At 43.7% G+C, this 27,975-nt stretch overlaps 1 protein-coding gene across 4 annotated transcripts in view; it reads left to right on the forward strand.

The window, feature by feature from the left end:
• PAK3 (p21 (RAC1) activated kinase 3) overlaps nt 1-27,975 on the forward strand; it is a 291,829-nt gene that overhangs the window by 7,576 nt on the left and 256,278 nt on the right. Inside the window, exon 1 of one of the 4 annotated variants that reach the window (XM_061409485.1) lies at nt 306-13,676. The exons of the other annotated variants lie outside the window; for them this stretch is intronic. The gene's annotated coding sequence lies outside the window, so the exon portion shown is untranslated. Of the gene's footprint in view, nt 1-305; nt 13,677-27,975 lie in introns of those variants that run through there. 4 annotated transcript variants of the gene reach the window in all.

Genomic DNA, 27,975 nt, shown 5'->3' on the forward strand with positions numbered 1-27,975 from the left:
CTATATTTTGAGTAGTAATAATTTAACTGTGATCTATATTGCAAATACAGTAACTAGTCTACTATTTATCTTGACTTTGATTTTAGTGTCTTTCATCACACAGAGATGTTTATGATTTTAAAAAATAATCATTGCCACTCTGTTCCTTTATGAGCACTTCAACAATGCCATCATGAACGTCTGTGGACTCTATTATATGCATTTGGCTCACTATTTCCTTAAGATAAATTCCTGGGATTGGGTTTGTTCAATTATATATATATATATATATATAGCTAAAGTGCTTTCTAAAGTGTTTTTTTTTAAACCAATTTGTACTCCAACTGCAGTATATCAAAGTATACTTTATTCCTCCTCTTGAGATCTTCTGATAATTCAGGTTTTGCATCTTAAATCAAGTGCTAGGCAGGAACTCATAATTGGCATCACCAAAGGCTGGGGCAGAAATCCCTAACTGCATGTGAAACACACGTAATACACATTTCACCTTCAATTATTTAAGCAAACATGTTTTTAGTTCATCTCCAACTAGAACTGTGTCAAAAGCATTTTCCAGCATCAAGTCCCTCTAAATTCACTGTGAAGTGAATGGCTATTTAGGGTCATTTCTGCTGGTGGCCGCTGCAGCAGCAGACAATGGCAAAGGAACTTTAGAGGTGTATGTTGTAAGACACTTGGAACAAAGCTACTGCTGCATCGTCCCTGAACTCAGAGGTCAGCTAGGTTGGTTCCAGAGTTTTCCAGAGGCTGAGCACTGAGTAGGAGTCGGCTTCTCTCCGACTTGCCTTCCTGCAAAGAGGACAAGTTTGAGGCCCTCCCATGAGGAGTTATTCTAATAGAAATAAACAGTGATGTCACCCTCTGCAAAGGGAATAGTGACAAACAGGTACAGGTGTAGCTTTTCTTGTCACTCTGCCTGGGCTTGCTTCATCATCTTGCATCTCTTTGCTGCCAACATCCAGGTATGGTCAAGGGAATTTCGGTGTTTGCTTTAGGCCACACGTAGGATTAGGAGAAGGTGGATATCAGAGCAGTCATTTGTGTGGCTTAAGAACTGTCTTTAGTCTGAAGAGTGAGAGCAGCAGTAGCAACCTTTAAATCCTTTGGGAGTGGTTGAGCATGCTGTGGGCTATGAAAGAGCAGTGATAGTTGGTACCCATTTTACAGATGGAGAAGACACATCTGGAAAGGAGAAATGCTCTGAGAGTTGGATGTGCTGGAAAAGTCTCCTGACATACCTCCAACACATGCTAGTTAAAAATCTGGCCACTTTTCTCCTCTAGGGATGGATGCTGCTGCTAAGTCACTTCAGTCATGTCTGACTCTGTGTGACCCCGTAGACGGCAGCCCACCAGGCTCTCCTGTCCCTGGGATTCTCCAGGCAAGAATACTGGAGTGGGTTGCCATGCCCTCCTCCAAGGGATCTTCCTGACCCAGGGATCGAACCTGGGTCTCCCACATTGTAGGCAGACACTTTTACCTTCTGAGCCACCAGGGAAGTCTGCATTTGAACTATAGCCAGTTATTATTTGTGGTTTCCCATTTACCTCAAAATCTTGGTATTTGGAAAATGACTTTAGATCCTATCTAATATAAATGGGTTTTTTCTTTTAAAGGCTTCAAACTGATGGCCAGTAATTATTGCTCTTTGCTGCTTTGAAAAAAAAAATGGCTTTGGCTGTTAAATTAATGGATGTCCTGGAACTTCCCTGGTGGCTCAATTGGTAAAGAACCCGCCGGCCAACATAGGAGACACAAGAGATGCAGGTTCGATCCCTGGGTCAGGAAGATCCCCTGGAGTAGGAAATGGTAACCCACTCCATTATTATTGCCTGCAAAATCCCATGGACAGAGGAGCCTGGCAGACTACAGTTCATGGGGTCACAAAAGAGTTGGACATGACTGAACACACACACACACACACACACACACACACTCATCTTAAAGCTAGGGTGTCCCTTCTTTGATGCTGAATTATTTGTCTGTTTACTTACTTATTTTGGCTGTGCTACATGGCATACACAGTCTTAGGTCCCTGACTAGGGATTGAACCGAGGGCCACAGCAGTGAAAGCACCTAGTCCTAACCACTGGACCACCAGGGAACTCTCCAATGCTGAATAATTTATAACTGAAACATTATAGCCACAAATATGGTCTCTACACATAAATCATGTGATGAATTTCTCCTTATGGGTGGTCATAATGGAAAGAGCTATATTTTCTTTTCTTTTTAAAACTCTGCTTGATGCTTTTCATAGAACTGGGGATTGTCATGTTTTGTTTTCTAAGGATTATTCCCCAAAGGTAGCATTGCTGTTTAACTCATTAGAACCTGGAGGGGATATCTACTGTTCCCATACTTAAACTTGAAAGGACAATCTTATTAAGAAGCAAAGTCAGTCAGTTAGTGCAGCTTACAGGAAATTGAGAGGCAGAGACCTGAATCCCAGTTCTGGTTTCGTTCTAATTAGCTGTGTGACCTTGAACAAGTGTTCAATGTCTCTGAGCCTCAGATTCCTCAGTCTTTGTTACGAATAGATTATATTGTAGTCCCCTTCATCTAAGCAAAGCATACTTGTCTCCAAAGTCAAAACCTGCTTAGTGACAAAATCATTTGAAAGTGAAAGTGAGAGTGAAGTCGCTCAGTTGTGTCCGACTCTTTGCGACCCCATGGCCTGTAGCCTACCAGGCTTCTCGGTCCATGGGATTTTCCAGGCAAAAATACCGGAGTGGGTTACCATTTCCTTCTCCAGGAGATCTTTCTGACCCAGGGATTGAACCTGGGTTTCCCGCATTGTAGGCAGACACTTTACCATCTGAGCCACCAGGGAAGTCCAAAATCATTTGGGGGCACATTAAAAAATATGTTGGAGTCCCCACCTCAACCAGTTGAATCGGAAACTCCAAGAGTGGACCCAGCTAAACTATTTGTTGACCAGCTCCTTCGACGATTCAGAGATGGCTGTAACTCCTTCCTGTGGTAACTTTCTGGAGGCAAGAACTGAGTTTTCCAGCCTGAGGGAATGAAACCCATTTTCCAAAGTGGGAAAGTCCGGGTGTCTCTGGCTTAGAAACCTGTGATATGAGACCTCATTTGGGGAGGCTGGTTTGCGACCTTGTTCCCTGGGGCTAGTTTCTGCAGAGGTGAGTGGAGAGCACACTGTTCTTTTTAATAAGAGCAAGTCTGAGTGAACAAACTGACCATTTATTCAATAATGAGCATATTTCAGGCCCTTTGGCACAAAATCTTTGGTCAAGGCATTTCTGAGAAAGACCAAAGCGGTTCCCAGAATTCAGACCTTTCTGCCCAAGCTCTCCTGTGAATCCCTTTTGAAGCTTCCTTCTTCTATCCCTTCTTTGACTTTGTAAACTTTTCTTTCTCTTTCCTTCATTCAGCTCATGGTGTTGCTGTGGGTTCTCTTGTTTCATGGGATTTCAACCTCTGAGTTTTTAGGCCCTCATCTCCCACCACCCCACCCTTCTTTAAACAGCTTCTCCCCACCCATCACCCCTCACTTCATCACATTACTGATTTCATTTCCTTCAACCGTAGGCCCTCTCTCAATATTGTCCTGTTCTCTAAGTGCCGAAAGGAAAGGGGTCAGCATCCAGATACACGCCTTTGGGGATTTCCCAGGCGGTCCAGTAGTTAGGACTCAGCACTCTCACTGCCAGACTGGGTTCAGTCCCTGGTTGGGGACCTATGATTCCACCACCTGCACAGAGGGACCAAAAAATACAAATGTACACACCCCTTTGCTCCATTTCTTTCCTCGGGTCTCAGCCTTCAGCCCTTCACTTCAAAACAGGGGAAATTGGAGCCAGAGAAATGCTTCTTCAAGGCAAAGTTTCCGAGACAGCAAGTCTTCCTCTTTGCCTATAGCCATTATTTACTAAGCCGAGTGCCAGGTGCTGTGCCACTGTCCTGGCATGCATTATCTCACTGAATCTCTTCCACAGCTCCATCAGATAGGCACTCTTAGTATTCCCATATCCCAGAGGAGGAAACTGAGGCACAGAGCCACTAAGGGACTTGTACAAGTTCAGTCAGCTGGTGAATAGCAAAGTGGATCTATCTGTCTGGTCCTGGGGCCTGCATGATTACACAGAGTATTCTGCTATTAAGGATTCCCCATGGAGTATATCGGGTTTCCATGATGGCTCAAACAGTAAGAAATCCGCCTGCAATGCAGGAGACACAGGAGATGCGGGTTCAATCCCTGGGTCTGGAAGATCCCCTGGAAGAGGAAATTGCAACCCACTCCAGTATTCCTGCCTGGGAAATCTCATGGACAGAGGATCCTGGCGGGCTACAGTCCATGGGGTAACAAAGAGTTGAATACAACTTAACATGCGCGCATGCGTACAGTATCTACCTCCTACCTTGTGGTGTGTATCAGGCTGGGTTGTACTGGAGGCCAATCTATGCAGCAACAGATTTTCTTGGGTGTGAAGAGTCTGAGCCCTGAAGAGCCTCAGTAACTTTAAACACCAAGAAAGAAGGGGGAGTTGGTTTTAATGGCAGAATAATGTTGCCAGGGTTATTAAGTATCATTGTAGGGGTGGGCCTGGGAACCTGGTTTTGATTCTTGAGAACTGAAAACTGAGTAAAACTGCAACTATGGCATTGAGAAGTACATTCCTGAGACCCCTGTGACTATTGTTAGTTTCATAGACCCTGGGGATGTGAAACATACTTGGTATTTTCTTCCTCCCACTCCCTTCCGGAAGCTAGTGCCAAGAGCAGAGGTAGGGAATGACTTCCTGGATGCTCTCAGCTAAAAGGGGACTGCAAAAGGGGAGAGAGCCAGGAAAGGGGCCCAGAGTAGGCTAAACAACATTCTTGTTGGCTTGGATTCTTGGGTTTCCAGCTCACCCAAGTCCTTCTTGTCTGATTCTCATTATCAAACTTGCAACACGAGGCAAGGAATATTTGGCATCCACCAATACAGACTCATTGAATTCGTGTTGATGTGACTCAAACTCATGGGTACAACAAATCCATGCCCAGAGATTTCCAGAATATTCCCATGGGAGCAAGTCTGTCTTGGAGCCATAACCTAAGACCCCATTTGAAGGAGACCAAGTTTTCACTTTGACTGGAGTGCATGGATTGACTTAACATTACTACAGAAAAACATTTTTTTTCTTTTTCTTAGCTCCTTCCTGGAAAGATCTTACACTGGCTATAATTTCTCTAAAATCTCTTTTGAGTTGGAGATGCCAGACGAAGACTCCTACCTCTTTTCTGCAGGGTTTGTCCTTTTTATTGTCATGTTCAGTCATGGGAGTCAGTGGGCCTAAGGGTCTCTTAAGGCCTCAGTCACTTGCTCCATGTCTAATGCCTGACAAGTCACTTGGTCTCCCTAGGCCTCAGTTCTCCCATCTGTAATGATCCCGACTCTCCAGTTTTCATGGGGATATTAGAGCAAGCAGATCATTGAAAGCAAATGGTCCAAGATAGATGATTGTAGTTGTCTTCAGGTTTTCCCTGGTAAAAGAGCTGTTTTGGAAAAAAGAGAGAGAGAGAAGTAGTAGAAGGTTCAAGGGCTGAGAGTTGGAATCATTTGCTTAAGTTCAAATTCCTGTTCTGTCTCCTACTAACTATGCGATCTTGGAAAGTTTCTTAACCACCTAATTGCCTTAGCTCTGTACAACGGAAAGAGTAATAATTACACCTATGTCATAGAGCAATAGTAAGGAACCAAAGAGATAATACATAGCAAGGGTCTGCCCCATAGTTAGTGCTCAGTAAAGAGCAGCTATTTCTTTTATGATGATGAGCACCTGAATCCTAGTCCAGCAACTTTGGGTAACTCGCTTAGCCTCCTTAAACTTAAGTTTCTTCACCTGTATAATGGGAACACTCACAGTAGTCACCTCATAGGGTTTTTTGAGGAATAAACAAGCTCATTCTTGCAAGGTTCTCAGCACACTGCTTGGCCCGTAGAAGTGCTCAAGAAAGTATTGTCAGTTGCCAACTTAGTGGCCCTGTAGGCTCTTTGGCCCCTGGCTTCTCCATGTCTGGGCCACCTCTGAACCTAACTCCCACCCCAGCAGAGGTTTCTGATGCCTGTTGTTGAGGGTGAGCAGAGGAGACAGCCTTTCTGCCTGGAGACCTCCTGAGAGCTTCCTGCAAAAACCCTGCACCCAGGCTGTGTCACCTGGGATGCTTCTGGACAGCATCTGATTGATTCCTAGGACCCCAAATGGTTCACAAAGTGACAAAAATGAGGACAAGGCAGACCTTGCTTATCAGCTCCCATAGGAACCTGGCCCAAGGCAGCACCAAGTTTTGTTAGCTGCCCCTCCCTTTCCTCCTTTGGCAGCCCCACCAGGCACGTATTCCCTTCTGGCCTTCCTCCAAGACAACAGGCCAGAGGGCCCTGCGTCTCCTCCCACGTCAAGGAAGGCAAGCAGATGCTGCCATAGTGACAGTTCCTACCAGATCAATAGAGCTGGGAATTGAACCCTGGTGACAGGGCCTGCCTTGAGGGGGGCTACCTCCCAGGGCATGGCCTACCTCAGCCTGGTGACCAAGCAACCTGCCCTGCCCACCACTGGCTGGGCACCAGCCTTGAAGCCTTTCTCTATACATTTATCTGCACCTCAGGGACCCCACAGTGACTGCCCATTTCAGGCATATGCTGTCCTCATCAGATTCCTCAGTGACTTTGCCTTATTCAGCCCTTATTTATTTCTTTCCTGAACTGGTCAATATTATTGTTGCTGCTGTTGAAGCTGTTAATAACAGTAGGAATAACTAACATTATTGAGTGCTTCCTGTGTGTGAGGCACTATGCTAAGTACTTCATATGTACTTTCGTATTCCATCCTCCTAATAACCATTTCAGGTAGGAGGCGGTATTAGTACTACTAGAGATGTTGGTTAGCCTGGAGTGTTAAGGGTCCAGATGGGATCTTGGACACCTATAAAATATTCAGAAGGGGTTACATGACCCAAGGGGACTTTTTGATGTGTTAGGGTTAGCCAAAAAGTTCTTTTGGGCTTTTCCATAACATCTTATGGAAAAATCCAGCAAACTTTTTGGCCAACCCAATACTTGGCCAAGAAGCCCTTCTATGCCACCCCTTCCACTTTTCCACTTGTACAGCAGACATTGGTACAGCAATGTTCAATTGATTGACTTGGACACAGCAGATGTTGCACATTCTGAATCCTGCTGGGCCCCTGGCCATGGCTGGAGATATGGGAGCCATACCATCTCTAACCGCTTGCAGCACAGGAGGATTTTTGCATCTGACCCACCCTGGGGTTGCTTGGATACTAGCTGGGATCAGGCTAGGGTAGCCCTGTGGTGAACATGACCAAGTAAAGATCACACTTCTTAGCCCGAAGTTTCAGACTTTCTATTACATGGGCTTCCCAGGTGGCTCAGTGGTTAAGAATCTGCCTGTAATGCAGGAGACACAGGAGGCGTGGGTTTGACCCCTGGGTAGGGAAGATCCCCTGAAGGAGGAAATGGCAACCCACATATTCTTGCCTGGAGATTCCCATGAACAGAGGATCCTGCTGGGCTACAGTTCATGGGGTCATAAAGAGTCAGACATGACAGCACACACACATTATATTAGATAATTGACTATGACACACATTTCCAATAGTATTTACTTAACACAGACCCCATACTCCAGCTACACCAGGCTACCCTCATCCCCAGAATACATCTTGCACATAAATATCCATTGCCATGCCTCCGTTCATGGTGCTCTCCTACTGGTTCTTCTCCAAAAATCCTTCTGAGAACATCTCACTTCTTTGCTCCTTCTTTCATCCCAAGGACCCATTGAGCATCTGTTATATACTAGGTGCTGTGCTTGGCACTTAGAATGTGATTATAAACTAAACAGACATATACTCTGCCTTCATCAAGCTCACAATTTAGTGCAGGAAACAGACATTAAGCAAACCAACAGAGACATATATAATTAGAGTTGAACCTCAAACAATATGAGGTTTGGAGCATCAACCTCTGTGTCACTGAAAAAATGTGTATAACTTATAGTCAGCCCTCCATATATGTGATCCCAACCTATCTGCAATTCCCACCCATGGATTCAACCACTGATCACGTTGTACTGTGGTATTTGTGCTCAGTCACTCAGTCATATCTGACTCTTTGCGACCGCATGGACTGTAGCCTGCCAGGCTCCTCTGGCCACAGAATTTTCCAGGCAAGAATACTGGGGTGGGTTGTCATTTGCTTCTCCAGGGGATCTTCCTGACTCAGGGATTGAACCCTTGTCTCTTGCATTACTGCTGAGCCACCTGGGAAGTCCCCCCACATCAGAAAATATCCACATGTAAGTGAACCCACATCACTCTGACCCATGTTGTTCAAGAGTCAAATGTGTAAGTTGTGATAAGTGCTGTAAGGGAGAAGGAAGGGTGGTTATGAGAGATGGTTACAAGGGAGACAATTTAGATGGGAGGGAATGAAGAAAGGTCTTTCTGGGGGAAGTGACATCTAAGCTGAGATTGGAAAGATGAATAAATAATAGCAAAGAATATTCCAGACTGAGGGACCAACGTGGGCAGACACTTGAGGTGGGTGCTGGCCATATTCAACTGACTCAAAGAGTTAGTGAACCATGGAGAAAGGGGTGCTCAGTGAGACTGGAGACCACGTGGGGGCTTGCAGGCCATGGTAATGAGTTCCCTCTTTATGTCGAGTGCATTGGGAAGCCATGGATGTGTTTAAATCAGGGATCAAAATGATTAATTCATACGTTTAAAATAGTCCTCTGGCTGCTACACAAACTTGGCCTGTAGAGAGGTCTGAAGGGAAAGAAGGCCAAGATTAGGTGGCTGGGACACTAGTTCAGGAAGAGAGATTCTGGTGGCTTGGACTAAGGGGTGGCAGTGGCCATGGAGAGAAGTGAGCAGGTTTAAGATACATATTACAGCTAGAGCCAAAAGGACTTGCTGGTGGACTGGATATGCTGACAAGGGGAGGGAGCAATCAAGGGGGACTTCCATGTGTCTGACTTGAGTGAGGAAGATGGCAGTACCACTAACGGACATGGGGATGTAGCCTGAAGCCAATTCAGACTTTAGCTCTCCCGTGCCACATTCGGTCTCTAACGGTTATGTAGCATATATACTGCACTACCTTGTTTTGATGATAACTAACATGAGAGTATTTGTTGTCTCTCTGTCCCTGCATGCTCAGTCGCTTCAGTCGTTTCCAACTCTTTGTGACCCCGTGGACTGTAGCCCACCAGGCTTCTCTGTTCATGGGATTCTCTGAAGAATAATGCAGTGGGTTGCCATGCCCTCCTCCAGAGGATCTGCCTGATCCAGGGTTCAAACCTGAATCTCTTGCATTCCAGGCAGATTCCTTACCACTGAGCCATTGGGAAGCCCCGTTGTCTCCCTAGGTAGGTTTTAAACTCTTTGAGGACACTGACTTTGTCTTCATCATGTCTGTATTCCCCAAAGCACCCAAGACATCATGTGTTGAAGACTGATCAATTAAGGGAAGGAACTTGTTTATTTTTCTATTTTACTCTTCTCACTAAGGCATCAGACATGAATGGATCAAACTTTTCTTTAAAAAAGAAAAAGATATGTGCCTGGATAGACTTTGAACTGCATTTAATCATTAATCCCCTTTTGAACAATTGCTGCTGTGTCAGCATGATGCACAGGGCACATCTAACCTTGGTCCTCAGATCATCCTTCATCCATGCAGTGAAGCCTCTGCGTTCACAGAAGTGTGGCTTCATGGGAATGTGCAGGCTAGCTCAGGATGGGCAGAGCGGAAGACGAGAAGTGACCTAAGGGCCTCAGTTGCTCAGGCAGGTGTGGGTTTTCATGGCCATGGGTAAGCACGTACTATGGTAGCATGCTGTGGACCTTAGAGTCCATCACAGAATAGACAAAATATAGCGGGGTTGCAGCATCTAGACAAGATAAAATAAGGAGGTGCCCTATGCAGTGTTTATGTGATTCTTGCAGTTCTCCAGGGAGTTGTCTGATCCTATAGTTCTGAGGTAGGAGTTCAGGAATCTGCATTTTTACAAGCATCCCAGGGAATGGTGGTGCAGGTAATCCCTGGATCACACGTTGAGATGTCCTGGCTTCAGAGATCAGCCCTGGAACTGAAAGTGTGTACAGCTAGCTCCTTGGGGACAACCTGGCCCATCCCTGCTCCCTTCTTGGAGGAGGTCCAGAGTCATCCTCAGGAGCCCCAGGAGCTACACACACAGATGTAGACATGCATGGGCACCCAGATGATTGACAGAAAAAGAGACATAACAGTCCTGACCACCAGAATGGGAAGGGTCAGGAGGTCAGAATCCATAACTTTGTAGCTGTACCTGGGAACTGACTGGGCTTCCCTGGTGGCTCAGTAGTAAAGAATCTGCCTGCCAATGCACGAGACAGGGGTTTGATCCCTGGGTTGTGAAGATCCCCTGGAGAAGGAAATGACGACCCACTCCAGTATTCTTGCCTGGAAAATCCCATGGACAGAAGAGCCTGGCAGGCTACAGTTCCTGGGTTTGCAAAGAGTCAGACTCCACTGAGATGCATGCGTACACACAGGTCCATTTTAGCGAAGGCCTTAAGGGGTTGCTAGGTGGTGGGTTAGTCTGCAGAGGCAGCACCCTGGCTGGTCCCCACAGACTGCTAAGGTTGCTTTCCAATGAGGAACTGAGCCGGGCCTTGCCCTGTACTCTAATGGGCTTCCCTCATGACGCAGATGGCAAAAAATCTGCCTACAATGCAAAAGCTACAAATGCAAGCCAGGTTTGATCCCTGGTTTGGGAAGATCCCCTGGAGAATGGAGAGGCTACCTACTCTGGTAATACCCGACCAAGGGTATTGGAGGGGGATGGGTATGAATTTAGCATCTCAGTGGGATTAAGGGTACCCAGCAGCTCCCTGCCTCCCGAGACCTGATTCTGGTCTAGTCAGCCCAGCTTCCTACCTAACCAAAACCTGCTTTGCATCCACCCCCTGTAGTCCAGACAGAATGGAAACCACCTTCCTCCAACTGTCCATGGGGTTAACTCTAAGCAGGTCCAACATCACTGCTCCCACTTGCCCTGCCTTCAGCCTCTCCTGATGGAGACCCAAGACTGACCTGGTCATCATTTGCAGAACACACAGCCTATAACAATGAACATCTAGGGGTCCACTTCACTTCCTATTTTCCAAAGCCACCAGGAGAAACTTGCAAGCTATTATCACATCCCCACCTTCTATCCACCTTGGACCTGACTGTATCATCTGAATTCCCCAAATCTGGAACTGGTCTAGGTGGTAATCAACACCTCCCCAGCTTGTTTCAAGCCTGGGACAGCTTCACCCAGTGATTTTCTTCTAAAAGGAGTCAACTCCGAATTTTGAGACCTTTTAAAGACTCTCCATTCATGTGATCCTCTGCCACCGTCATAAATGTAAGCCCCTTCCCACTCTCCTGGGGCTTTTCATCCCCATGCATGTTTGTACTTTCTTTTCCTCACCCCCATCGTGCCGCCCATGATTTTGTCTGTGTCCTTTGAGACTCAGGTTGCACATCGACTAAGTCCCCTGGCTCTTCCCTCTTGCTGTGTCATCCACCTCCGAGCATCACAGTGCTGGCTACACATTAGCGTCACCTGGGAAGCTTTTTAACAAGGACTGAAGCCTGGACTCCCTCCCTGGGGAGATTCTGATTCAACCGGCCTGAAGTGAGGCCTGGGCACTTCTACTTTTTAAAGAGCCACACCCCAGGTGATGCTGATGTGCAGCCAGATTTACAAACTCCTGACACCTGCTTGCCTTAGAGGACATATCCATTCTCTTGCAGCTGCTTATTCTATGGGGCTGCACATACCACATTGCTGAGGGGTGATGTCCACATGCTCTTATTCTCTGACACTGTTTTCAGGCCTTTTTTGTCCATCTTAAAAAAAAAAAAAAGAAAAGAAAACAAGCCAACAGATAATAGAATTCAATAACAACTAAATGTATTGTTTATAGTTTTAAAAAGATTTTTTATTATTTTTTATTTTTAATTGGAGGATAATTGCTTTACAATGTTGTGTTGGTTTCTGCTGCACAACAGTGTGAGCCAGCTATGCCTGCATGTGTGCTCAGTTGCTCAGTCATGTCCGACTTTTTTGGACCCCATGGACTGTAGCCACCAGGCTCCTCTATCCATGGGATTTCCTGGGCAAGAATACTGGCGTGGGTTCCCATTTCCTTCTCCAGAGGATCTTCCTAACCCAGGGATCGAACCCGTGTCTCTTGTGTCTCCTGCATTGGCAGGTGGATGCTTTCCCCTGAGCCACCCAGGAAGCCCCAAATCAGCTATAAATATACATTTATCCACCCCACCCCATTTGTGCATCTGTCCCACCCACCCCCCATCCCAGCCCTGTAAGTCATCACAGTCTAAAAGATAGATTGTTTTAAAAATGAAATAAAATTAAATAAATGCTCCTTTGAGGCATGTGCTGCTTATACTACCCACTCTTCTTTTTGTCAACTCTTCCTCCTCTTTCACCCACACTTTTCCTGGACTTTTAATGCCTGGTTTATTACTTTCCTCTCAAACATGAGCCCTGCTTTTATCCTGGAAGAATTTAGTGCCCCAGTGTACAATCCATCCAGCACCTTGGACTCATGGCTTGTGCCTTTGATGAATATTTATGGAGTGTTGTGATATACTGGGCACTGTCAGAGGTGTGATGTGAAGGCTATAGCAATGAACAAATGGACAAAAACTCCTGCCCACAAGAACCTTACCATCAGGAGGACAGGAGTAGGGGAGAGAGTTAACCCATCAGCAAACAAATAATCATGCACAGAATGTCAGTTGGTGATAAACAGATGGAAAAGAATGAAGCAGGGAAACAAGGTAGGAAATGATGAGAGAGAAGAATCACTTTTATATGTGAGAGAAGGAATTTCAACAAGGGTAGCCTTCATTGAGCAGATGATATTTGGGCAAAGACCTGGAGGAAGTGAGGGAGCTTCCATGTAAATATCTTGTGGGAGAGCATTACAGGCAGAGAGAACCGAGAGTGCAGATGTCTTAATGCAGGAGCGTACCTGGCTGGGAAGGGGCCGATATGTCTGAAGCTGAGTTCCTGAGGGAGAGTAGAAGACAAGGTCTTCTTAGGCCTTGTGTGAACTTGTACAGACTCTGGCTTTTACTCTGAATTGAGACAGTGAGCCTTTGGAAGGGAGGGTTCTGGCTGGAGAATGGAATAGAGTCTGACTTACATTTGAAGTTTACTTGATTTCACTCATCTCCACTCACCTTCATCTCTACTCCACTTTGATCATGTGTCCCTATTGCCAGCTCATGTATTTTTTCATTGCCTCTGAAATCTTAAACTCAAGTAGTATGAGAGCAAAGCGTTTTTGCTCAGACCTGTCTGACTCTTTGTGAGGCCAAGGACTATACAGTCCATGGAATTCTCCAGGCCGAATACTGGAGTGGGTAGCCTTTTCCTTCTCCAGGGGATCTTTCCAACCCAAGGATCAAACCCAGGCTTCCCACATTGCAGGTGGATTCTTTACCAGCTGAGCCACATGGGAAGCCCAGGAATACTGGAGTGGGTAGCCTATCCCTTCTCCAGCAGATCTTCCTGACCCAGGAATCGAACTGGGGTCTCATGCTTTGCAGGCAGGTTCTTCACCAACTGACCTATCAGGTAAGTTAAAGATTCTACACCCCCACTTCGTTCTAATTATGCTTTCTCTTGCACCTTAGCTAAATCTCTCATCTCTTGACTCTACTGAGTTCTTCCTGGTTATTAGTCCTTCTGGCTTCTCTTCTTTTCCTCTCCCTCCTAAACCCCATAGTGCAACTTTTTTAGCAATTGTCATGTGTTAACTTTCTGGTCTGGTTGGTAGTTCAGCAAAGCCCAAACCATAGATCATTCCAGTGGATCTTGGTCCTGGCTGCACATGAGAATCACTTGGGATGCTTTAAAACGTGCTGATGCCTGATTTCATTGGCCTAGAATGGGGCCCCTAAGTTGGTCTTTTTAAGCTCTGTCAGTGATTCTAATGAACCACCAGATTAATCAAGTGACAGGCTCTTATCCTTTACTTCTGCACCTGGGCAGGAAACCAATCTCAGTTGTTCCCTAAAACTACTGGGTAATCTGACAAAGTGTGACCCTAGTAAGCTACATCTCGCATTCCTCTTGATGGGTAAATTACCCTCACCCAGCTTCCAACCCCACACCTGTCCATGTCTCTCTTAGAAGGCAGCTTCATTTTCCATTCCATAGAGAAAATAAGAGGCTTCCATGGCCTCAAATTCCTGTCTTGCTGCCTAGATGCATCTCTTGTTGTTCAGTCACTCAGTTGTGTCCGACTCTTTCCCACCCCATGGACTGTAGCATGCCAGGCTTCGCTGTCCTTCACTATCTCCTGGAGTTCCACTGAGTCAGTGATGCCATCCAACCATCTCATCCTCTGTTTCCCTCTTCTTCTTCTCCACTTTTATTCAGTTGTCTCATCCACCTCTACCAAAACTTTCCTCTATTTTGAGGCTCTTCAACATGTTTCTTACCATGGGCTCCCTTCAGAATATTTGCAATGTTTTATCTTTCAAGACTTTGTCAATCCCATATCCTTCTTCTCTAGCCCTGCCCTATGTCTCTTCTCCCCTTCATAGCCAAGCTTCTTCTTTTTTTTTATTATTGAATTATCTTTCTTTTTTTTAAATTTTATTTTATTTTTAAACTTTACATAATTGTATTAGTTTTGCCAAATATCAAAATGAATCCGCCACAGGTATACATGTGTTCCCCATCCTGAACCCTCCTCCCTCCTCCCTCCCCATACCATCCCTCTGGGTCGTCCCAGTGCACTAGCCCCAAGCATCCAGTATCGTGCATCGAACCTGGACTGGCAACTCGTTTCTTACATGATATTTTACATGTTTCAATGTCATTCTCCCAAATCTTCCCACCCTCTCCCTCTCCCACAGAGTCCATAAGACTGTTCTATACATCAGTGTCTCTTTTGCTGTCTCGTACACCGGGTTATTGTTACCATCTTTCTAAATTCCATATATATGCGTTAGTATACTGTATTTATGTTTTTCCTTCTGGCTTACTTCACTCTGTATAATAGGCTCCAGTTTCATCCACCTCATTAGAACTGATTCAAATGTATTCTTTTTAATGGCTGAGTAATACTCCATTGTGTATATGTACCACTGCTTTCTTATCCATTCATCTGCTGATGGACATCTAGGTTGCTTCCATGTCCTGGCTATTATACACAGTGCTGCGATGAACATTGGGGTACACGTGTCTCTTTCCCTTCTGGTTTCCTCAGTGTGTATGCCCAGCAGTGGGATTGCTGGATCATAAGGCAGTTCTATTTCCAGTTTTTTAAGGAATCTCCACACTGTTCTCCATAGTGGCTGTACTAGTTTGCATTCCCACCAACAGTGTAAGAGGGTTCCCTTTTCTCCACACCCTCTCCAGCATTTATTACTTGTAGACTTTTGGATCGCAGCCATTCTGACTGGCGTGAAATGGTACCTCATAGTGGTTTTGATTTGCATTTCTCTGATAATGAGTGATGTTGAGCATCTTTTCATGTGTTTGTTAGCCATCTGTATGTCTTCTTTGGAGAAATGTCTATTTAGTTCTTTGGCCCATTTTTTGATTGGGTCGTTTATTTTTCTGAAGTTGAGCTGTAGGAGTTGCTTGTATATTTTTGAGATTAGTTGTTTGTCAGTTGCTTCATTTGCTATTATTTTCTCCCATTCTGAAGGCTGTCTTTTCACCTTGCTAATGGTTTCCTTTGATATGCAGAAGCTTTTAAGGTTAATTAGGCCCCATTTTTTTATTTTTGGTTTTATTTCCAATATTCTGGGAGGTGGGTCATAGAGGATCCTGCTGTGATGTATGTCAGAGAGTGTTTTGCCTATGTTCTCCTCTAGGAGTTTTATAGTTTCTGGTCTTACGTTTAGATCTTAAATCCATTTTGAGTTTATTTTTGTGTATGGTGTTAGAAAGTGGTCTAGTTTCATTCTTTTACAAGTGGTTGACCAGATTTCCCAGCACCACTTGTTAAAGAGATTGTCTTTAATCCATTGTATATTCTTGCCTCCTTTGTCAAAGATAAGGTGTCCATATGTGCGTGGATTTATCTCTGGGCTTTCTATTTTATTCCATTGATCTATATTTCTTGAACAGTGAATCTCCTCAGCCTGTGCCATCCCCTCTGCTTCCATTTATTTCCACAGTGGAATCTGGTTTCTGTCCTCATCACTCCCCTGAAACATCTTTTGTTGTGGACACCAGTGATTTCCCAACTGACAAATCTAATGAACATTTCTCAGTCTTTTGACTTACTTGGTGTTTCTGAATCATTAATTTTTACTGCCTGCCTTCCTGAAAATTTATTCTCCAGTGGATTCCATGACACTGTTCTTTCTTGATTCACCTCCTACTTCTGTGGCTGCTCTTGGAGCTTCGCTCTCTTTTCCCAAACCCAAAACATCAGTGTTCCCAGGAAGCTCTTTCTGTTTTCCTACTGTGTGCTTGCATGCTAAGTCACTTCAGTCGTGTCTGACTCTTTGTGACTCTATGGACTGTAGCCCACCAGGTTCCTCTGTCCATGGGATTCTCCAGGCAAGAATACTGGAGTGGGTTACCATGCTCTCCCCCAGGGGATCTTTCCAACACAGGGATCGAATCCACGTCTCTTAGGTCTTCTTCATCTTAGGAGGATCGTTTACCACTAGCGCCACTGGGAAGCCCTTCTTTTCCTACTCCTTCACATTTTTTCTTGGAAATATTATCCATGCCTGCAACTTCAGCTATCACCTACATTTTATAACTCGCAGATGTGTCCCTTCACCACAGATCTCTCTCCTGAGCCCTAGATCTGTTTATAAAAGTGGCTATGGGCTGTCTCTGCCTAGAAATTCCACTCAACATGTCCAAAACTGAATGTGACCTTTTATATATTCTGGCTCCACTAAATGAGAAATCTGAGTCATCCAAGATTCTTCTTTCATCTTCCTCAGTTTCAACAATGACCAGTTCCTCCCAAGTCTATCTCTCAACCATCTCTCATATGTTTGTTCTTGGCATCTTGACTGCCCCTTCTTTGAACGCCCATCGTTTGTCACCTGCACCATTGTAGTATCTTCCTAACTGGAGCACCTGGCTCTATAGCAACCTCCTTAGAGCTGTCTTTGGAACCCAAATAATCCTTCTCCCATGGAAAACTTATTGTGTTTCTGCTCTGCTCATATGTCATCAGCAACTCCCAGGGACTCACTTGAATAATGATTCAAGTTTATGCTACAGGGATCCCTGTGTGTGTTCTGGAGTCAAGGTGAGGGGCAGTGGGCTGAGTGGACCACTCACCAGGGTGAAACTCTTTAATCAGGGCAACTGTGCTTTGTGTGTATTATTCTGGGCAACCGAGGACATTTTCCATTAGAGTGAAAATTCTGTAGCCAGAAGAAAAAATTTGAATGCCATTGACCTTGATCTTCACAACAGACTGTAACAAGTTCACTGTTTATCAGGAATAGAAGAGTATCTCTTATATCAAGAGTATGAAAGCTTCATAGAGCTTGTATTCAGGAACTTTGACCCTTCCAGATGTGTGTAGTTGGTTGCCAAGGTCCAGACCAGACTGAGAGCTCTCACAGCTTGATGTGACTTTTGGTGATTGTGCTAAGGCCTTTCCTCCTCCCTTTGGGGTGCCTGGTGCCTGTCATGGACATGAACATTGAACTCTGCCTGGAGAACACCCAGGGCCTTGATGCAGGCACCATCCCTAGTCAGTCTCAGATACTAAACTACACCCTGTTCCATAACTTGCGTTTTTTCTCCTTGACATTATCTCTCATATCCTTCCAAATGATTAAAGAGTCTTTTTAAAACCTGTAGAAGAGCCCATTGAATCAAAGATTGTTCCATGTTTACTTTCTCAGGACTAGGAGAACCTTAAGACACCCTGTCCAGCCCCATGCTGTGCTCTTAGTGAAAACTGATTCTCCGTGAGCTTAGTTCTCAGGCCAGCTCATGGACCATGACCCTGATTACACTCTTCCAAACTGGGATTGAGTTCAGCCTGGAGGCTTTTCATCTGCCTTCAGGAAAGGGGAACATGCACATCGTCACTTATAAAAAGGGAATCTTGGCATTGACAAATCTGGTGGTTCCCAGTTCCATGTTGTAAAATAGCCTTAATCTGTCTAGTTCAGAGAATGTTCATGGGTGAGTCGGCGGTAGCCACACCCTGGCTTGACCTGAGCCTCTAGTGTCAATTTTCCCTAAGCCAAGTTAAAACTGCTTGATAGTATAAGCACAAAAGCAGCAACCAGATTTTAATGGTGATGGTGCCACCCCATGTATTGTATGACCTTCGGCACTCACTGAACAATCAATCATTCCCTGAACAAGGAGGATGTTGGGTGAGGTGATCTCTAGGCACCCCTTCAGTTCCAATACCCTGAGTCTTCAATGCTAGGAGGCAATGAGTGTGAAAGATGCTTTAAAAAGTTCAAAATGCTATATAGTTGTGGGGTGTTCTTAATTAAAGTTACTGCTTTAAGTTCCCATAACAGCAGCAGAAGAAATAATGGGCCCTTCCTGAGGAATAGACAACTGGGCAAGTCAGCATCTGACTCATCTGCAGTTGGCAGATGAGTGTTGTTTATCAGGAGCAAAAGAAGAAGAACAGCTATTATTTATTGAGACAGGATCATATGCCAGCAGTATGCTAGTGACCTTCGTAAACATTTTTGTTATTTATTCTCACAATAACCCTGCCATTATTATCATTGTTGCCCTTTTACAGATGAGGAAACTGAGGCTCTGGGAAGTTAAGTGACTCAGTTGAGGTCACACACCTAGTAAGTGATGGAGCTAAGATTGGAACCATGATTTTTCTCATTTGAAAAGCTCAACCACTTTCAAATATGTGAAAAGTGGAAACTTATTTCCTACCCTGCTGCTGCTGCTGCTAAGTCACTTATGTCGTGTCCGACTCTGTGCGACTCCATAGATGGCAGCCCACCAGGCTCTGCTGTCCCTAGGATTCTCCAGGCAAGAATACTGGAGTGGGTTGCCATTTCCTTCTCCAATGCGTGAAAGTGAAGTCACTCAGTCGTGTCTGACTCTTCACGACCCCATGGACTGCAGTCTACCAGGCTCCTCTGTCCATGGGATTTTCCAGGCAAGAGTACTGGAGTGGGTTGCCATTGCCTTCTCTGATTTCCTACCCTAGGCTTCTCAAATGTTGATGAGCAGCTGAATCACCACATCTTGCTAAAACCAGATTGCTGATTCAGGTTAGGGTCTGAGCTTCCACATTTCTGACAGGATCCCAGATGCTGTTGATAGAGCGGATCCTTGAACCCCGTTGAGTAGCAAGAGGCTAGAGGCCTTTCTAGAGGAAGCCCCGGGCTCCATGTGCTCTAGGGGTTGGGCCACACAGGCTGTGCCCTGCAAAACTCCAGGGGACACCATTTGCATTCTACTCTGTGCAGTGTGCCTCCTGGGGTCCCATACTGGGGTAACCCCCAGTCTGGAGTGAGACCCCAAGGAACAGTGAGCAGATCAACAGACTCTTCATCCACTGGGACCCAGTCTGAAGAAAGGAAAGGGCTTTCCGTTCCCCAACAAATGAAAATTTGATCATCCCAGTTGAGAAAAGAAACGTAAAGCGGGTCTGCTCACAATGAGGGTGGCCCATTTGGTGTTCAAGGCGAGCTGGGAAAGAGGGAAAAAAGGAAGCTGGCAGGCTGGCTGGTTAGCAGGCTGGCTGGTGTGGCTGGATCCATTCTTATGCTAACAAAGCCGTGATTCCAGGCTGCAGCTGCTGCTTGGTGGGGGCTTGGGCCATTCATAGCAGCTTTCTTTCTGAGTGCCAGACCCCCAGAACAGGTGCGGGCCCCACTTGTTATTTTGTGCAGCCCTGACTGTCCAGACAGGGAGCTGATTATCACTGTGAATCAGGGATTACTGCTGATTTACCAGCTTCTGTCGAACAAAGGGGCCGGCCTCCAGACAGCTGTCTCTTCTAGCCAGCATGAGGCTGACTGCCCCGAAGGCCATGTGGGCCTCAAGGAGGTGAGATTGAAGTGGAAACAGGACAGAGGAAAATAAAAAATCCAGGTAGCATTTTTTCTGGGACAGGTCAAAATGTCAGAGAGTCAGAGGGCTGGGAGCTTAAGCCCACAGTCTCCCAGCAGGAGATCAAAACCAAGGGAACTAGGCCCAAGCACTCCTTCTCTGACTGGGGGTTGCTGCTTTGACTCCCATGGCCTGAGCTCTGCTGAAGTGGCCAAGGTTGTGGGAAGGCCCTCCTTGTCTCATTGTCCCCTTTCTCCTCCTCAGCCTCAGTGCCAGGCTTTGGGAACAAGACAATCAGCTGCCATTCAGAGAAAGAGGGGAGACCTATTAGCCCTGCGGTTTACAAGCCCAGTTCCAAAGTAAGGCAGCTTGGAGCCGGATCTTGACTCCTTAGTAGCCTCATGATCTTAGGCCATCATTTGATTTCTCCAAACCCAAGTTTCTCCTAGAAAGATAGCAACAGTACCTCTGTCATGGAGCTACTGTGAAGATTTATTACCACTAACAATGACAGCTAACACTGGGAAGCACCTGCTATGGACCTGGCCCTCTTCTAAGCACTTCACATGACCACCATAACCCTGTGAAATAGGTACTCTGATTATCGCTGTTTTATAGATGCAAAACCCAAGGATCAAAAAGGGTTAACTTGACCAAGGTCACACAGGTAGTAAGCGGCAGAGCTGAGAATCAAACTGGGGCAGCCTGTTCCAGAGGCTGCCTCTTAAGTACTACGCTTTCCTCCACTGCACAGACTCATGGAGAGTGATGAGCACAGTGCCCGGCACATGTAAATGTCTGGTAGAAGGGGCGGTTATGATTCATTCAGCTGATGTAGCCAATGAATGACTAAATATGTGTCACCTAGAAAAGGAATATATTTTTCTTATATGAAAAATGGATTTCCACAACTGGAGTCTCCATAATGGAAAGAACAGTGGTCTTTGTTGGCCCCAGGGCTCCAGCTCTGTTCACTCACACACGAAGAGGGGGGTCAATTCATCTTGCTACTTGACTTAGTAGACCAGTTTTGATGTCCAGAGCAGCTTTTCACCTCTACTCACCAAACCGCCTCCTCTTCAATCTACACCTTCCATAGGCCCACTGCTCCCCCAACCAAACCTTTATCCTTATAAATTTGATTCACTTACTATGCCAAAGAAAGTGAGAGTAGGAAAGAGAGAGGGAAGGGAAAAAGGAGGTAGAGAAGGAGTGGGTGAGAGAGAGGGAGTGAGACCCCTGTCTTAGAAAAATGAGAAGGGAAAATAGTACCAACAGTCCCATTCAAATGTAAATGTTTTGTAAGAATTTTTATTGACAAAGAAATATGCTCATAGTGTCTGATTGAGAAAGGCAAGCTACAAAATATATTGAGTGTGACGCTCTTTTGGAGTGTCTCAGTAAACACAGAAAAAAGACCAAAGGAAATTCATCAATATGTTAATAGTAATTATCTGTACGTAGTGAGGTTGCAGATTATTTTGCTTCTTTAATTTTTCCCTATAATGTCACCAGAATTCCACATGAGTATGTGTGATTATTTTAATTTAAACAACTTTTAAGGAAGAGAAAAAACTAGGGGCAGGATATGTCTCATAGTCTGTGTCAGGGATGGATTCTGCTTCCCGTCTTCGAGAGCAATGCTTTCAAATGTCCTTTGCATACATGCTCAGTCACTGAATCATATCTGATTATTTGTGAACCTATGAACTGTAGCCCATCAGACTCCTCTGTCCATGGGATTCTCCAGGCAAGAATACTGGAGTGGGTTGCCTTTTCCTACTTCAGGGGATCTTCCCGACCCAGCAATTGAACCCATGTTTCCCACGTCTCCTGCATTGCACGTGGATTCTTTTTTGTGAAGCCACTGGGGAAGCCCTTTATGTCCTGCCAAAGAGCATTCCTTGTGTGCAAGGGAGTGCTAAACCACTCAACAGGGCCTCAGAGAGCTTTCAGACATATGCTCAACTCTCACTTCAAGAGTGTATAATCTTCCTGCCCAGTCAGGTAGGTAGGAAGGAGAGCCCTGACCTTAAAACACCCTGTGTCCCTGACTGTGGTTCAGGAAAGCAGCAGTACAGTTAACATCCTAAAGGTTTGCCGTATTTGGCAAGAACCTGAACAGGGCTGAGCAAGTGGGGCCAAAGCAAATAAATTAAGAATTATGAGTGAGAGTGCTCAGAACTGATAACAGAAAGGTGAGGACTAGAGGTATCTTTCTTGAACTGGAGGCTTCTCACGCAGAGTTCCTATTTGGGGCATGGCCTTGTTAGAAATGGGTGAAAGTTCAGGCAGGCAGAGGGTTGGGGACGAAGGCATGACCAGAGGCCACAAGCTCAAATGCCTTTGGGAGGGCCAGGCCATAGCGTAAACGACTACCAGGACCTCGGTGAGGACTCTGATGGCTAGAGAGAGCAATTCCCACATAAAAAAAAGCCTGGCAATGTGGGCCAGGGTTTCCATGTCTTAGGACTGAATTTTCAAGAGAAAATAGAAATCCAGAAGTTTATACAAAATCTCTCAACCTTTTTTTAAAAGTTGAAACAAAATGCACATACAGCCCACAATTTTTTAGACTTTTTTGAAAAATTATTTTTATTATTTTTGGCCGCACTGTGAAGCATGCTGGATCCTCATTCCCCAGCCAGGGATCAAACCCATGCCCCTTGCAGTTGAAGTGCAGCGTCTCAAAAGTCTCAAACACTGGACCACCAAGGAAGTCCCTAGACTTTTACTTTTTAAATAATTATAGATTTACAGGAAGTTGTAAAGATGGTACAGAGGGGTCCTGTGTGCCCTCCACTTAGTTTCCACTTAGTTTCCTTGTGGCCGCAGGGTTATATCTTACATAACCATTGTACACTATTAAGCCAGGAAATGAACTTTGACACAATGTGTGTGTATATATAGTTCTAGGTCAATTTATCTCCTGTATGGTTTTATGTATCCAGCACCACAGTTAAGGTACAAAAAGTTCATTACAGCAAAGATTGCCCTCCTGCTACCTCTAATTAGTTATACCCACTTTTCTTTCCCCACCATCACTAACCCTTGGCAACTCCTAATCTATTCTCCATCTCTGTAGTTTTGTCATTTCAAATATGTTATATAACTGCAATAATATGTAACCATTTGAGATTGACTTTTTTACTCGGCTTGATGCCCCAGAGACCCATCCAAGTTGTTGCATATATTAATAATTCATTCCTTTTTAATGCAGACTAGTATTTCACAATATGGATAGATCAGAGTTTGTTTAATCATTCTGTTGAAGGACATTGTTGCTGTTTTCAGTTTCTGGCTATTATAAATAAAACTGCTATGAACAATTGTGTACATGTTTTTATGTAGACAGAAGTTTTCATCTCTTGGATTAAGGTCCAGGAGGGTAATTGCTGGGTCAGGTGGTGCTAGTGGTAAAGAATCTACCTGTCAATGCAGTACACACATGCAGTAGACGCAAGAGATGTGGGTTTGATCCCTGGGTCTGGAAGATCCCTTGGGGAAGGGAATGGCAATCCACTCCAGTATTCATACCTGGGAAATCCCATGGACAGAGGAGCCTGCCTGGTGATCTACAGTCCACGGGGTCACAAAGAGTCAGATGCGACTTAGTGATCAAACAACAGAGGTAGATGCATGTTTAGTTTTACAATTTAAGAATCTGCCAAACTGTTTTCCAGAGTGACTGTACCATTTTACATTCTCATGAGTAATAATGAGTAATCCAATTTCTCTGCATCCTTGCCGACATTTGATGTTTCCACTAATGTTTAGTCCACCAGTCTCAGGTGTGTAGTGGTATCTTTTAAATTTGCATTTTTCATCGTGGCTAAAAATGTTGAACAACTTTTTCATGTGCTTATTTGCTATCTAAACATCCTCCTCAGTGAAATGCCGTTTACTGTCTTGTGCCCGCTTTCTAATATAGTTCTGTGTTTTTTGCTGTTGAAGTATTGAGAATTCTTTATATATTCTAGATACTGGTCTTTTGTCAGATACATGGTTTGACAATATTTTCTCTCAGTATTTGATTTATCTTTTCACTCTTTTAACTAAGTCTTTCACAGAGCAAAGTTTTAATTTGTATGGGGTCCAATTTATTGATTTTCTTTTATGGATTATACTTCTGGTGTCATGCATAAGAACTCCTCACCAGGCCTTGGGTCCCTGAGATTTTCTCCTATTTTTCTATCAGAAGTCTTCTATAAAAAATATTCTGCATTAAAAAATAAACTTCTTCACAGAAATGAAAAAATATCTTCTGTAAACTCTACATAGTTTGTAAAAACTGTACAGAATCTATGATCTATTTTGAGTCAATTTTTGTATAAGATGTGAAGTGTAGGCCAAGTTTTCTTTTTTTTTATTTGGCTTATGGATGTCAAATTACTCCATTATCATTTGTTGACAAGGCTATCTTTTTTCCACTGAATTGTTTTTGCATCTTTGTCAAAAATCAGTTGGGCATATTTGTGTGGGTCTATTTCTGGGTTTTCTATTCTGTTCCATTGATATCTGTGTCTATTCTCTGCCAATAATGGTGCTCTCTTAATTACTGAAATTATATAGTAAGCCTTAATATTGGGTGAAGCAACTACCCTCGCTTTATTATTCTTTTTCAAAATTATTTACCTATTTTGTCTTTTGTATTTCCAAATGTATTATTGAATATTGCCTAAATCCACTAAAATCTTGATGGGATTTTGATAAGAATTACACTACATGTGTGCATCAATTTTGAGAGAATTGACACTGTCACTATTTGGAGTTTCCCAAACTATGAATGCGGTGTGCGAGAGTGCTAAGTCACTTCAGTCATGTCCGACTCTTTGCTACCCTATGGACTATAGCCCACCAGGCTCCTCTATCCATGGGATTCTCCAGGCAAGAATACTGAAGTGGGCTGACATTTCCCTCTCCAGTATTGCTGAATAATATGTCGCTGTTTACACATATCACATTTTGTTTATTCATTCATTAGTTGATGGACATTTGTGTTGTTTCAACTTCTTGACTGTCATGGTTGTTTTTCATTATGGTGTAACAGTTCTTTAAATATTTTAGAGAAGTCTCTTATGAGATATATGATTTGCAAATATTTTCTCCCATTCTGTGAATTGCCTTTTCACTATCTTTATTGTATTCTTTTAATTTTAATGATGTCCAGTTGCTTGTGCTTTTAGTGTTATATCTAAGAAACCATTGCCCAATTCAAGGCTAGAGTTTTATAGTTTTAGTTCTTACATTAGGCCTTCCCTGGTGGCTCAGTCAGTAAAGAGTCTGCCTGCAATGCGGGAGATCTAAGTTCATTCCCTGGGTCACCTTTGATCCCTTTGAGTTAATTTTTTCATATGAAATGAAGAGGCCAACTTCATTCTTTTGCACATGGATATACAGTTGTCCCAGCACCATTTATTGAGGAAATTTTTGCCCATTGAAATTTCATGGTATGCGTGTCAAAAATCAATTGGTCATAAATGTGAGAATTTATTTTTGGACTCTAAACTCTATTCTTTTGTTCTATAAGTATATATGTACATATGTGTGTGTGTGTGTGTGTGTGTGTATCTTCCAATCCATGAACATGGGATGTGTTTCCATAAATTTAGTGTTAGGTCCCATTCTTTTAGGTCTTCTTTAATTTCCTTCAACCATGTTTAGTATGGTACAGATGATAAGTTTTATATTTATTTCTCTAAATTCTGTCCTAAGTATTTTATTATCTTTGATGCTATTGTAAATGAAGATAAATTATTAATTTTAATTTTAGCTTGCCTATTGCTCCTATGTGGAAATGAAAATTTTTGTATTTTGTATCTTGCAACCTTGCTTTTTTTAACGTTTTATTTCATATTGGAATACAGTTGATTAACAATGTTGTGATAGCTTCAGGTGTACAGCAAAGTGATTCAGTTATACATATACATGTATCTATTTTTTTCAAATTCTTTTCCCATTTAGATTGTTATATAATATTGAACAAATAAACTTACTAGTTTTAGTTTGGTTTCCATGGATTCCTTAGGATTTTCTCGATATGGATCATGTCATCTGTGATTATTTCCTTTCCATTCAGGAGGCCTTTTATTTTCTTGCCTAATTGTTCCAAATAGAACCTCCAATAAAATGTTGAATGGAGATGGCAGTGGTTGACATCCTTGAATTTTTCCTAATCTCAGGGGGAAAGCTTTTACTGTTTCACCATTAAGTATGGTATTAGCTGTGGGTTTTTCATAGATGCTGCTTACTAGATTGAGGACATTCCTTTGTATTTGTAGTTCGTTGAGCGTTTTATGATGAAGAGATGCTGCATTTTGCCAAGTGCATTTTCTGTATCTATTGAGATAAACGTGGTTTTTTGTCCTTTATTGAAGTATAATTCTATTAAATTACATTAATTAGTTTTTGGATGTTAAGCCACCTCTGCACTCCTGGAATAAATCTCAATTGGTCATGGTATATAATCCTTTTTAGATATTTCTTGATTCAGTTTGCTAGTTGTGGCAGTCTCACCTGTTTATTATTTATTTTTTTTAATTTTTCTTGTAGATGTTCTTTATCAAGTCAAGGAAGTTCCCCTCTATTCTTGGCTTTCTGAGAGTTTTTTTTTTTTTTTTAAATCATGGATGGGTGTTGGATTTTGTCAAATACTCTCTTGCATCAATTTTCATGGTCATACCATTTTTCTTGCGTAGCCTGTCGATACTTTGGATTTTCAGTGTAGCTTGTTGTATTTTCATCTTCATTCCATTCTGTAGGTCAGAAGTTCTGGTAGACTTGACAGGGTTTTCTGTTCAAGATGTAAGCTGGGCTGGGCTGTTACCTAGAAGTCCTGTGGATTAATCTGCTTCCAAGCTCATCCAGATATTTTTCAGAATTCAGTTCCTTGGGGGTATATGTTTGAAGTCCCCATTTCTTGGCTGGTTGTCAGCCAGGTGTCACCCTGTGCTCCTAGATGCCACCAGCAGTTCCTTCTAACATGGCCCCCTCCATCTTCAAAGCCAGTGACCTGGCACCCTGGCCTGTCAAATCTTTCTCATACTTCAAATATCTCTGACTTCCTCTTCTGCTTACTTGCCAGAGAGAACTCTCTGCTATTAAAAGCTTCATGTGGTTAGATTAGGCTCATCCAGATAATCTGCATTTTGCCACATGTATGCTTAGTTGCTCAACCTTGTCTGACTCTTTGCAACCCCATGGACTGCGGCCACTAGGCTCCTCTGTCCATGGGGCTTCTCCAGGGAAGAATACTGGAGTGGGTTTCCATGCCCTCCTCCAGGGGATCTTCCCAACCCAGGAATTGAATCCAGGTCTTCCGAACTGCAGGCGGATTCTTTACCATCTGAGTCACCAGGGAAGCCCATATAATGGAGTATAATCACTGGAGTAATTTCTCATCAAATTGATAGTTCCACCCACACTCAGGATAGGGGATTATATAAGAGAAGGATCATTAGGGATCATATTTAGAATTTTGTCTACCACAGAAATACAGTTTAAAAGTGAATTCATTTAAAGAAAAATGTTGGGTAAATGATATGGCCACAGTTGCGAGGTGTGTATGAAAATAGCCTGGGACCTAGATAAACAAGTAGTTCATTTTCAGATTTCTTCTATATTCTATGATTCTTTAGTTAGGAAGTTTTGGAATATTCTACTCCTCTGTCCACTGTGAGGTAAAATGTATGAATATCAGAGTCCAGTGTGTTCTTCATATATGTCATGGTCATGAATGACAAGAAAGACTGAGGAACTATTTCCAGTTAAAGGATACTAAAGAGATATGATGCCTAAATTGAAGTATTCCTCCCTGTTTGAGTCCTATCAGATCAGTTCAGTTCAGTTGCCCAGTTGTGTCCGACTCTTTGCGACTCCATGGACT

The sequence above is a fragment of the Bos javanicus genome, chromosome X (genome assembly GCF_032452875.1).
Source record: "Bos javanicus breed banteng chromosome X, ARS-OSU_banteng_1.0, whole genome shotgun sequence".
NCBI lineage: Eukaryota > Metazoa > Chordata > Mammalia > Artiodactyla > Bovidae > Bos > Bos javanicus.